Genomic DNA, 12,996 nt, shown 5'->3' with positions numbered 1-12,996 from the left:
TCCGGGGCAAAAACACAGTCACGAAGTCACACATTCAAGGTCCCATGGACAGGGTTTTTTTCCGTCTGAAACACATTACAGTCAGCACGGAGCGTGTTTTGAACATGCTGACGCACACACAGGCTACCGCCCCCCCCAGGGGTCCCCAGACGAGCAGGTCCCTACAGGAGCAAGGCCAGTCTGGGCACCCCTCACATCGCCCACCTGCACTCTGAGGCCCAGAGAGCTAGTGGCCGCCCACGGTCACCCAGCCATTCCACACAGCAGGCAGAGCCAGCCGGGACACGGGCGCCGGTCCAGGCCTCAGGCCCAGGGGGCCTGTCGCTGGGAGCCCAGCTCAGCACTCTGCTTTCCTGCCTCCTCGGGCCTCTCCCCCTGGGGCTGGTCACAGAGGAAGCCCTCAGTGCCCACTGTCCTGCATGCCACACGGTGACAGGGAAGAGGCCCCCGCTTCCTGCTGGGTCTGTGCACATGTGTTTGGTGAGCATGCAGAAAGATCCGGAAGGAGGAAGGACCCACTCGCGATGATCCACACCGGTCCCGGGGTCCCGGGGCCCCAGGCCGGAGGGGCTGGATGGAAAGGGAGGCCAGTGCGTTTCTCCGGGCACCCTGGTTCTCGGGCTCAGCACGCACCCCTCCCTGCCAGTGTGTGGGCCTTTCGTTTATTTTCTTCACTGAGTAAAATAAACTCGCTGGTCCTTCCCTGGCTGGACTTCAGTCACTGAGGAAAGCAACATGCACTTGGACATGTAAATTACAGCTTGGCGAGCAACGTGGGCTCTGAGAAGCTGTCGGGCACAGAGTTCTAGGCAGAACGGGCCGACCAAACTGACACCACGGTAGCCACGGCACCTCTGGCGGCCACAAAATGCCGGTGACAACTTGTCTCTGGTCCTTCATCCGGGACCCACCCCGCCCAGCCATCTGGCCAGGAGCTTCTGAGCGCCTCCTCCCCCGCCCTGCCCCCAGCCCAGACCCTGGCCATCCACTGCCCAGCCCGGAGGGGCTGTCGCCCAATGGTCCCCTCAGGGCCGGGCCGCGGGCACAGACGGCACCCTGTCCCCGCACCCCGGCTTACCTGGCTCTCCTCCAGGGCTCCTGGGCAGCCGGGCCAGGGTCAGAGCCGGCTTGGAGGTGGCCCGGCCCTTGCCCGCCCCCTCAGCCAGCATCCAGCCTCACACATGTGAGGGCTCTGTCTCCCGGCTACCTAATGCGAGTGAGTCACATCTGGGACCCACAACTTCCTGCTCCGCGGCGGCGACGGCGGGGGCAGCAGAGCCTCGGCCCAGCGCCTCCAGGGGTGCGTGGGGGCCCCCTCCCAGCTAGCTGCAGCCGAGCCCTCAACAGGGGTGGGGGGCGGGGAACTGTCAGCTAGGCTCCTGGCTCCAATGACTTCATGGAAACTGGAAGCTTTAAGCTGGAACAATTTTCAAAAAGTGAAAATAAATCAAGCACCAAAAAACCTCCATTAGAAGCCCCGAGACGACGGTTGGAGGCAGGGAAGAGTAAATGTATCCTTATAATGAGCAATTAGGGCGAGAGCGGCCTGGCACGGAGCCTCGCCTGGCTCTGCCACTCACACACAGGCCCTGGGCCTCAGTTTCCCACCCACATAGCTGGGGGGGGGGGTCATCCATCTCTGAGGGGTGCAAGCTCTGCAGCCTCGTCCGCGGCCTCTGCATGTCACAGCTGCCCGGAGCTGGTGCTGGGCCACGGCCCACGTTTGCAGTCCCTATTCCAAACAGCCGGAGCCCTCGGAGAACCTGGCAGCCCCGCGTCCCACAAGGCCCGGACCGGACGCAAACCCCAGCTCCCCTTCTGCTTTGCCAGGCCTCAGTTTCCCCACTGGGATCAGGGTCAGGCAGCAGACTAGAAGGGCCTGGGAAGCAAGGGGGTGGAGCCAAAAGTCAGGACAACGTCATTCAAATCCCTGGGAGGCTGTGAGGGTTCAGTGGGACGTGAGCAAGGCGTGTAGGAAGAGCTCACTTAAAACTGGCAGACAAGGGAAGCCAGACGACGGGTGTTCTCTCAGTTCCACATCCTAGTTCCTGGCTGGATGACGTGCTCTCCTTGGTCAACAACCTTCCTTCGCTTCACGGTGCCTCCTGAGCCAAATCCTGGCTCCTCCTCCTGACCCCCCCATGCCTGGCCCAACCCGTCATTCCATCCTGATGGCCCTGACCCTGCTACCCAGTGACCTCTCTCCTCCATGCCTTTCTGCCACCTGGAATGGTGAAAATGCTATACATCCTGCCAAGAAAAGTGCAAATGCCACCTCTTCCAGGAAGCCTTCCCCATTGCCCCCATCATCATCTCCCCTGGGCCACAGGCCTCTCCATAGTGGATATATACTACTGTGACCTTCCTTCCACTCTGGTGACAGTTCCCTGTTCCTATGGGAAACCGATCCCCCAGGGTCCTCTGAGAAACGGGAAGGGGACTCAGACTGGTCCCATGAAATTCAATCCTGGAGCTTTTGTTTAAACTATGTGAAGGAAGAATGCTGTCAGTCACTAGGCTGGTAGGACGTGATCTGGGGGACCCTGGGGTGGTCAGTCTCCCAGGCAGCCTCCAACGACCCAGACCTCCTGCCATTCACGCCCCTGCACAGTCCCTCCCACAGCACCTAGATGACCAACAAAATATTGCAGAAACACAGCGTGGGGCCTCTGAGGTCCATGCTCCCTGCTGGATCAGCCGGTGGGGGAAAGCCAGCCACCACGTTGCGAGCGCACTTGTGGCAAGGGGCGGAGGCCTCCTGCCAAAGCCAGCACCAACCTGCTATCATGGAAGCGGGTCCCCCAGCCTCGGTCCAGGCTGGACTCATCTTCCCTGTCACCTGCTCAGGAGTGAGTGAGGGTCACCTCTCCCCACACGGGCACTCAAGACACCCTCATGACATTTCTACCAAATCAACCGGCACCCAGACTCTCCCAGTGAGAACCCAGAGAAACGCAGAGCGCACGCGGGACAGCTAGCCATGTGCGTGCGTGCGTGCGTGCGTGCGTGCGTGCGTCCTGGCGCGCTCACCCCGCCCTGGGAGCGCCTCGCTGAGACAGGCTCAGCCTCAAGGCCCCAGACTGATGTTTCACAGTGGGGGTGGGGATACATTCCAATGCATCCACTCACCTCCTCGGTGTTCAGGGGGTGTGCCGGGTCCCTTCCCTTCCCAGGCTGGGAACACATGGTAGGGCTCTCCTTTGCCCTTTCTCTGAACAGGCAGGAAACTTGAGTTTCCAGAGTAGAGGGGCCCTCTGGGGTCAGTTACAAGTTATAGCACAGAACGAGGGCCTCTGGACTGCCAATCGCGGGAGGTGCTCCGGGGTGGCGGTGTGAGCCTCTGAGCCCCTCCACAGATACACGTGTGCCGGGTAAACAGCACCTCTGCTAACAGCTTCAGCCCCCACCCACATAGCGGCTGCCCCTTCTGTGTAGACATTTCCAGGATGGTTTCTGTCCCACTTCCACAACCTTAGAGAAGAGAGATGAACAACTCTACCTCGTGTTGGCACAGCCCGCCTGAGGGCTGGGGACTGGCTCCATGGCTCCCACAGCCCCCGCCTCGGCCAAGCCTGGGCAACGGGGCTCTGGCTAAGGGAAGGGGCAGCCCGGGTCAGGCAGCGTGTTGAGTAACAGCAGAGAATGCTAAAACAACAGATGTGAAAGCAACGGCTCTGCCAACCCCAAGGCCTTGTTTCCCTTTGAAAATCCTGGCAGCTGGGTGACACCAGCGGACGCCTGTCCTTCCCCACGCCCAGCAGATGCAAGCTGCAGAAGGGCAGGGAGGAGGACCCGCCCCGCCCCGCCCCGTGGATCCTGGAAGGGGAGATGCCAGGCCCTGAGAGCGGCAGCCCTTGGAACGACGAGAAGGGCCGTCTCTTATTCATCTAAAGATATCGCAGATGTGTGTGCGTGTGCGTGTGCGTGCATGTGTGTTTTCACATTCCAGAAAATCTGGAAGAATATCCTCCCAATCTTAGAGGAGTTATCACGAGGCGGCTCGAATCTGCTACTGTTTTAATTGCGTTTTGTTCTTGTCATGGCTGTGTTCAATTTCTCTAGTGAAACACACCACCATGTAATTCAGCAACAGTAGAGAAAAGCTATAGAAAACACAACGGCCCGAGAGAGGCAGGTCTCTCTAGCCAAGACCACAAGGTCAAAGTCAGCAGCCCGTCACCAGGTGAAACGGAATTTTATGATCACTGAAAAAAAAAAAAAAAAAGACTGCTCCTTTAAGCCTCAACTGAACATCACTGGCTGCCAGCATGACCCCCCAAAAATGCAACCAGGCAGTGTCAACATCCCAGAAGTTTGTAACCCCACCGCCAACGTACTCTTATGCAGAGGGGGAAAAAATCAACACTGAATTAGAGCAAGCCTCCCGATACAACTACCAATTTAAAGAAGGTTCAGGGGATAAGGGACGTGTTACACACGATAGGGGACTCTACAGGAAAAGGGACCCAACCTCCAAGCAGAAGCATGGCACAGGAGAGGACAAATGGTTTCAATCCTACAGCTAAGACCTGAGACATCACACCACCTCATTACCTAGACCTCATTCGGATCTTGACTCTAAAAAACTGAAAATATATATTGAACGCTGATATATATATATATATATAGAATAGCTATGATCTTAAAGAACGTTGTTTTAGGAATGAATCCCACAGCTTCCGCAAAGCAGTACGAGGTCTGGAGGGGACGTCTGGGGGACCCAGAGATGACCCCAGGTTGGCCAAGAGCTGAGAACAAACCAGGGCAGCGACAGGAGGGGCCCGTGGCGGTGGTCACAGCTCCTCTGTCTTCCTTTGCTACGTTTCATTTTTCCATAACGCAATACTGAAACCGCGTCGAATAACTCCATAACTCCGGTATCAGGGGTCTCCTTTGAGTCTCACGTACCCACAGGATCCTTTTCAGCCCCCTTCCTACAGGGGACGGATGTGTGGCAGAAGGGGAAGTCGATTCACCCAGGTCTCAGAGCTGGTACCGACACAACCAGGGTCCACCGGCTCCCCGTGCCCGTTCCCAGCCTGCGCACCAGCAGGACTGGCGGAGGAAACGCAGGCGCCCGTGCAGGGCTGCAGACTCCACCGTCACCTCCCAGCGTGGAAAACCTTCCGCCACCTCCTCCTCCCCCTCCATCCACCTCCCCCAAAGGAGCTTAATGGCTTCCAGTACCAGCCCGGGCACAGCGTCTTAACTCCTCTCCCAGCAGAACCCTCTCGTGGGAGCCTCCACGTCTCATCCTCTGACCGCAAAGCCGTTTACCCGGGGCCACGGAGAGCTCGAGGACCTCCACGCCCGCAAACCCGCATCCAGTCTGCGGGTCGCACCAAGTTGAGAAACAGACCCATCTTAATGGACCCTTTCACAAAGAACCCCCGTTGTATGCAAGGACTCGGCTACCAGCTCCACAGCGCCGCGCTCAGACCGCAGCGGCACAGAAACAACCGAGATGACCAGCAACAGGGACAGAGCAAATCAACCAGGCTCCTCGCGGACCACATGCTGGCAGAAGCCAGGTCTGTCCAGAACACCCAGGACCCCACTGACAGCCTGGGCCAGCTGGACGGATGGCACTTCCTCAGACGGCAGCGAAGAAACTGGGATGCTCAATGTTTTTTACGGTCATATGTTAAAAAAAAAAAAAAAAAAAGCCACCCAGAAAGATGTACACCAGGATGTTAACGGACTCCTTCAAAGAGCACAGATTCTGGGTGTTTCCCCCTAGATTGGTTAGGTTTTCTGATTTTTCAGTTATAAAGGTGAATCATTTCTGCAGCCGTTCAAAGGTAAAGGGGGAGGTGGGTTCCTCCCCGTCCCCAGGAGTGGAGCGCAGAGCGGGGGCCCAGGAGACAGACGCTCCTGGCTGCAGGACCTCTGGGGGCCACGCTGCCTCTCTGAGCCTCAGTGTCCCTACCTTCACCGTGAGATGGGGATAGAAGGCATGCCTACAGGCCTGGCCAGCCCTCGCCCACAGCCCCCATCACCTGTACCCATTCGCTCTTTCCTCCTCCTCCTCCTCCCCCTCCCCAGCATCTACGGCCCCTGCACCCAGGCTGGAGCCAAACCAGAGGCCAAACATGGCAGGAAGTCCTCACGGCCACTTACAGAGCGCCCCCCCCCCTTCGCTCCACTCCTTCCAAGAGCCCTCCAGGGGGGCAGGAGAGCCCCATTTTACAGAGGAAGCTACCAGAGGCTGAAAGAGAGAAGAAAACTGCCCACCTCCACACACCAAACCCAGACAAGACTGCAGCCTGGGGGCCCCTTGGTGAGTGCCTCCTCCACCCTCCTCCTGGGGCAGTGAGCACACCACCCAGCACCCCTTCTGAAGAGCCAGGTGCCCCACTGAGGGCAGTGGGCGGGACCCAGGGAGGACTAGGGATGTGACAGGGCCACAAAGCCTCAGGCTCCACCCCTACCTTGTCCTCCTTATCCCCTGCAGCCCAGCCCCTCCCACATGTGGGCGGAGCTCCAGAAAAGCCCTCCCCCCATGTTGTGCAGCACCCTCTGAATGGAAGAGCAGGTGGGGGAGGGGAGAGTACAAGGTGGGGGCCTCTTAGGGGAAGGGAAGACCCACGTCTTGGGCCCTGACACCCTGGGATCAGGTGTACAATGGTACTTCCCCAGGACAGCAAATGTGGAGCCCCTAGAGTCCAGATGGGACATCAGCAAGTGAGGCCGCTGGCCGGGTGGGGACTGGGGCCCAGTATGTAAGGAGCAGGAGCTGCCACTCAGCGCTGCAGGCCCTCCAAGCAAGCACGGAAACCAGAAATCTGGGTTGTTATGTAAAATCTCATGGTTTCAGATGCTGGCAACCAATCTAAAACTTTAAGCAGGTCTCCTATCAGTGCTCTGGACTCACTGCTGTGTGGCCCTGAGCAAACCCCTTAACCTCTCTGGGCTTCAATTAGGTCATCTAAAAAATGGGGAAATTACACAGGTTACTGTGACAGTGAGATCGGACACACACTGCCCACACAAATGATAAAAGCAACAGTAATAGAACAGCTAATGGTCACTGAGTGTGGGCACTGTCCTAAGTAACATGAATTAATGTCATTTCATTCACACCATTATTTGGGCATTGCTTTATTTATTTACTTTTTAATTTAGCAATAGGAGGGGAGGCAAAGACGGATTCCTACATGCACCCCAACCGGGATCCACCCTGCAAGCCCAGTATGGGGCAATATTCTGCCCATCTGGGGCCATTGCTCTGTTGCAACTGGAGCCATTTTTTTTTTTAGCACCTGAGGCTGAGGCCATGGAGCCATCCTCAGTGCCCAGGGCCAACTCACTCCAATTGAGCCATGGCTGCAGGAAGGGAGTAGAAGAGAGGGAGAGAGAGAGAAAGAGACAGGCGAGAGGAGGAGGGGTGGAGAAGCAGATGGGTGCTTCTCCTGTGTGCCCTGACCAAATTTGAATCGAGCCCGGAACATCCACACGCTGGGCCGATGCTCTACCACTGAGCCGACTAGCCAGGGCCTACTTTATATTTTTTAATATTTTTTTGGGGGGGTGGTATTGTTTTCAAACTTTGTATTTTGAAGTAATTGCAAACATTCAGAAAAAGTACAAAGAATGCACCAAAACTTTTTAGCCCTAACTTGCCTATTTGTACCATTTTGCCTCATTTTATTACCTGTGGATAGTTATTTCTCTCCACTGTTTGAGAGTGGGATGCTTATACTATGTCTCTCTAACCCCAGTACTTCAGGGCGTTCTTCCTAAGAACAAGGGCCCATATAAATAGTCATAGGTCATTTCATATGGGCACAATAATCTACAGTCTATAACCCATTTCACCAACTGTCCCAATAACGCCCTCTCTACAGGGTCCTTCCGCCGAAGTTCGCCTGCTGCCTCTGGCTGTCGTGTCTCTGGCTCCCTGTCACCTGACACCGCTCCTTGGCCTCTGAGGTAAGCATCCTTAGCGTCTCCATTTTTATACATGAGAAACGGAAGCTGGAGGAAGCTGAAGCACTTGCCCCAAGTCACGTGGCTAGAGAGTGTGGAGCTGGGACTCCAGTCCAGGGGGTTCCCTCAAGAAAGAGCCCAAGTTCCTGTCCTTCATACATCAGACCTCAACAAATAACAGCCATGGTCGTTAATAACTGAAAACACCACGCCTTCTGCAAACAGCTGGCCCGCTGCTCACCCAGCAGGTGGTCATCACCTGAAGGAACGGCGCCCCTGCCCCAAGTACACACTGGCTGGGCGGCCAGCACCCTGCACCTGGCCCAGTGCCCAGCCCCCCACCCTGAGGGGCCCTGCCAGCTTCCTCTGTACACGCTGGGGGGGGGGGGGCAGAGAGGGCTGTGCAGGGCTGGGGGGGGCAGCAGCTCCTGCCTTCCTTTCCCCCTCTTAAGACTGACAATCCAGGCCCAAATGCCCATGTCCAACAAGCAGAGAAAGGCACATGCCCTAGAACCAGATTCTGAAGTTAGATGGGTCCCAGGCCGTGTCCCTGACCCACAGGACCACCAGCACCAAAGGGCACCCCTGAGGTCAACTGTCCAAGAGGGGGCTGAGCACTGAGCCTGTCCTAAGACCCAGGGGGGGCTGCCCTGGAGGGAAGGCTTTGCAGAAGGAGGGCACAGCAGCGGCGGGAGGGGGAGGGAGAGGGCCCACAGCGGGGCCCAGGACTCGGGGGTCACACAGCAATGCTGCAAAGAGGAGGAGGTGCCTATCGGGAACCAAGTGGAGGTGGCTCAGGGCCTGGAGACTCCCATCAACCTTGTCACTGTCACCCCTGGCCTGGCCCCCCCATGGAGAGGGGCCGTCATCATCCTGGCTCCTATCCACCTGAGGCCAGCCCCCATCAGATGGCTCTCTGACAGCTGGCCGCAAGCCACAGATGCCAGCAGACGCAGGGAGAGGTGACATGCCAATGAGCAGCTCCTGTGCCCAAGGTCCAGGCCGCTCTGCGAGGTTTTGAGGCTAATTGGTACTGAAACACCTCAAAATCCTGGGACCTTCCCACGGGCCCCCCTATTGAATTCAGAAGTTTACACGGTCTCCCAGCCCCACCTGTAAACCCAATGCCACATTTCAAACCAACAGAGCTGCTCTTAAACCTTCCCCAGAACAAACAGAAAAGGAATCAAGTTTTGCTTTTCCTCCTGATTATAGACAATTGTGAAGATACAGAAAGTGTGAATAAGTAGAAGGACCTGTCAACAAACTCCTCCAAGACACCCCAGTGAACGCTCCTCCCCACCCTCCTCGGGGCACAGTGTGGACTGGTGCCCCTGTGTGAGCCTCTCTCCAGAGTGCTTGGGGTCAAGGTGCAGCCACTTTGTCCCTCCTATTGGCTCGCAGGCTCAGGAAGGCAGGGACCATGCCTAGCACATCTCCAACCCCCACCCAGGCACAGGGACGCCACTTGGAGGCTCCTCTGTTGGAGTCAACTAAGTCCTTGTCACCCATCAGCAGCCCCCTTCTGCCCAACAACAGAGAAAGGAGGTTCAGAGGTGGTAGTCAGCAGCAGAGCCCCAGAGCACCCCCCAGGTGTGGGGCAGGAACAGGAGGAAGGGACGTGTGGGCAGGGAGGTGGGCAGGCAGTGTGTTTTCCCTTGGGGGAGGACTTAACAGGCCCACTTGAGACGCCGCCTGCTCAGGTGAGGTTGGCTCCCAAACGGTTATGCAGAGGACTCCGCCAGGACCATGGGAAAGCCAGAGGCCAGGCCCCATCCTGGCCCCGGGCCTAACTTGCTACCAGACCTTGGATGACATCAGCTTTCCCACCTGTGCATGTGGCCCCTCATTCTGCCCTCAATTCACAGGATGAAACAATGAAAGGGGAGACCCGGGCTTTGTAAGCCATCTGGCCTCGGAAACTGGAGGGTTCCCTGCCTCCCCCCCCCCATAAAAGGCCCCGGCGTACCCACCACAGAAAGTCCGAGGGCTGACGGAAGAGGACCCAGCATCTGAGGGCCCTGAGCATTCAGCCCTTGGGTGGGGAGGGTGCAGCTCCAAAAGACCCCCCGGGGACCCGACTCTCCGTGCGTGAGGCTGTCCACCTCTAGTCCCCATACCCAGCCGGCCACTCCTGTGGGGCTCTTCATCGTACCTGGGGTCTACCCTCCCTGACCACCCCCACCCCGCTCCAAGCTCAGGATCCACAGCAGACCAGCTTCCCTCCTCTGCAAGGGCGCTGGCCCACGTGGATAGCAGGGACAGACTGCCACAAGCCCCGGCCTGCCCGTTGTTCCTGAGACCACTGCAGGCCGGCGGGTCATTCACTCACTCCTACCTCCGTGCACACCCCCCTGGACCAGGTTTCAGCATGCCGCAGGGACCCCGGTGTCCAGGCCCGGCCGTCAAAGGCACAGCTCAACCACCCAGGGCGTCGATGGTCTGATCGGGCGTCTATGGTCTGATCGGGCATCTATGGTCTGATCGGGCGTCGATGGTCTGATCGGGCGTCGATGGTCTGATCGGGCGTCTACGGTCTGATCGGGCGTCGATGGTCTGATCGGGCGTCGATGGTCTGATCGGGCGTCTACGGTCTGATCGGGCGTCGATGGTCTGATCGGGCGTCTACGGTCTGATCGGGCGTCTACGGTCTGATCGGGCGTCGATGGTCTGATCGGGCGTCGATGGTCTGATCGGGCATCTATGGTCCTGATCTTAGAGGATCTATCTACTTCTAGCAATGGGACCCAGACGCATTTCCAGCTTTGGGTCTGGGACTCAGAACACGGGTTCCTGGCCTTTGAGAGCAGGGACCCAAGGTATAAGCCTGGAGAGAGGACACCTCCAGGCCACACACCCCACCTCCCACCAGGCTCAGTCACCACCTCTGCCCATTTCCATCGTAGGAGAGGTTAGGTCTGGGTTTCCCCCAATGGGGCTTCAAGTCAGGGGCCAGCGTCTACCCACTGTCACACACACACACACACACACACACACACACACACACACCCTTTCCGCTAGGGAGGGGTCCTGCTCGCTGGCCGCTGTGGCTGGATTGCTCCAAGCCCCAGCCTTGCCCTCACTCAGTCTTCTCCCCTTGAGCTGTTCTTACTTTACACAGACGACAGTTGACCCCTGACCCAGGGGGGAGGGGGTTAGGGGCACCCACGCCCACACAGTGGGAAAATCGCATATATAAACTTTTGACTCCTGGCAAAACTTGACTACAGTACTGTGGCATCCAATACCAAAATCCCAGGGTGCTCAGTCCCCCGTGAGAAGCAGTGCTGAGCAAGGCCCTGGGTCAGGACGAGGCACACAGCTCGCCAGCCCTCCCCCACCCTGATTCCAACCACCGGGGTCCCGAGTCAGAAAGACCGTTTTCCATCTGCCCTCCACTGAATCCAAGATGCAAAGCCTGCCTGGGGAATGCAGTGGGCTGGCAGCGTTTACTGAGAAAAACCCGCATGTAAGTGGACCCTAGCAGCTCAAACCCCTGTTGCTCCAGGGTCATCTGTATACGGACCCTCCAGGGTGGCCCCCACCGCACTGCCCGTCAGTGTCTGGGAAACTGCCCCTCTCCGCCATCATAAGCCACAGAGCTTTCCAATAGAGCCGCGAGGGTGCGGGCCTGGGCCGGGGTGGGGGGGGGGGGTGGACACAGAGCCATGTCCCTCCACCAGGTCTGCCTTCTGGTCGGGACAGTGGCACTGGTCCCCGTTTTGTCCTGCCAGCTGGGGCCCTATCTAGGCACATTCCCGGACAAGGGCCCTGCGGGGGGGCGGGGGACAGAGGGCCGAGGGGACCTCTGAGAGACCACCCCAGGCTTCGGTCCGCCTGATTGCAGGGGGCAGGGCTGCGGTCCCACGGAGCCGGCATCCCGCCGCTGTCCCCCCATCTCCAGCCTGGGAGGGAAGCCGAGGGAGGGGCCGGCTCAACCCTCCACGGCTGGGGCCCTGCGGCGCGGGGCTAGGAGCCCACAGATACGCGCATCCCGGCCGCCGCGCACCCCCCACCCGCGGCGCGCGCGCCATCGGCCCTGCGGCCGCGCCGCCCCCGCGGGGTCCCTGCAGCGCTCACCTGCCCTGCTGCTCCCTCGGCGGCCTCGGCCCGTGCGTCCCCGCTGCCTGAGTGTCAGCGCGCACCGCCCACGGGCGGGATCCGGCGGTGCGGGCAGGGACGGCGTGGCCGCAGGCGCCCCCCGCTGGTGGTCGGGGTCCGGTCCAGCGCAGCCCAGCCCAGCCCAGCCCCGGGCCGCCGCCGCTGTCGCCCGCGAGGTGGGCGGCAAGGAGAGGCGCCCTTGACGCCGCGTCCCCCATTCCGGCACCATCTGCCACCATCCTGCTCAGTTTTCACCAGAAATGTTGAAACGCACGAACACCCACACAGGCCCGCCCACCTGCCCAGGTCAGGGTGGAAGGCAAAGCTGGGCACCTCGGAACCCAGGCAGGAAATAAAACCTCTTCAAACCTGTGTTCTCAAAGTCAGGCAGGTGTTTGCAGCTCCGGCTGCTGCCTTGCCCCGCAGGGAAACACTTTCTAGCAAACACTGGCCGCCCCGGATCCTCTCCTACTCCAGTATGCCCCGTTTCTAGAAGGATCCATACTCTGCAAGCGAATGTCCTCCTGCAGAGATGAAGGAAGCTTGGGGTAGAAAAGTGCTGTCCCACTCAGGTTTCCAAGAGGGTCAGGCGGTGGGAGCCTTGGGCACGCCCCCTCCTCACCCCCTGCACCCCCCCCCCCCGTGGGTCCACCTTTTATCCACCTGTCGGTTCTGACACCAGGAAGACAAAGCTGGCCTAAGAAAGTAGGTGTCACAACCTCGTCATGACTTCACTCACTGCTTCTCACAACCCAGGGTGGGTGGGGCCCCAGAGCTGGCAGGAAAAAATATACATACATCGGTTGTCCTGTTCCGAGGCACCCAGGCTGGGTGAGCAGGAGAGCACTCCTGAGTCACCACTGGGCGGGACAAAGGACACAGGCTGCAGCGATAATCAGGACCATAGACCTTCACGAGTCTCTCCCTCCCCACTTGTGCAAAGCGCACTTGTGCCCACCGAGGACC

The 12,996-nt window shown here is 58.8% G+C and overlaps 1 protein-coding gene across 4 annotated transcripts in view; it reads right to left on the bottom strand.

Annotated features, from left to right (window-relative positions):
- Positions 1-12,493, bottom strand: part of ADCY7 (adenylate cyclase 7) — a 56,569-nt gene extending 44,076 nt beyond the window's left edge. The window contains exon 1 of one of the 4 annotated variants that reach the window (XM_066349939.1): positions 12,400-12,493. The gene's annotated coding sequence lies outside the window, so the exon portion shown is untranslated. Of the gene's footprint in view, positions 1-1,078; positions 1,205-3,499; positions 3,726-12,009; positions 12,095-12,399 lie in introns of those variants that run through there. The other 3 variants (XM_066349934.1, XM_066349937.1, XM_066349935.1) reach the window with 3 other exon arrangements.
- Between the last annotated feature and the right edge of the window lie 503 nt (positions 12,494-12,996).

The sequence above is a fragment of the Saccopteryx leptura genome, chromosome 9 (genome assembly GCF_036850995.1).
Source record: "Saccopteryx leptura isolate mSacLep1 chromosome 9, mSacLep1_pri_phased_curated, whole genome shotgun sequence".
NCBI lineage: Eukaryota > Metazoa > Chordata > Mammalia > Chiroptera > Emballonuridae > Saccopteryx > Saccopteryx leptura.
This window is presented reverse-complemented; position numbering and strand designations above follow the sequence as displayed.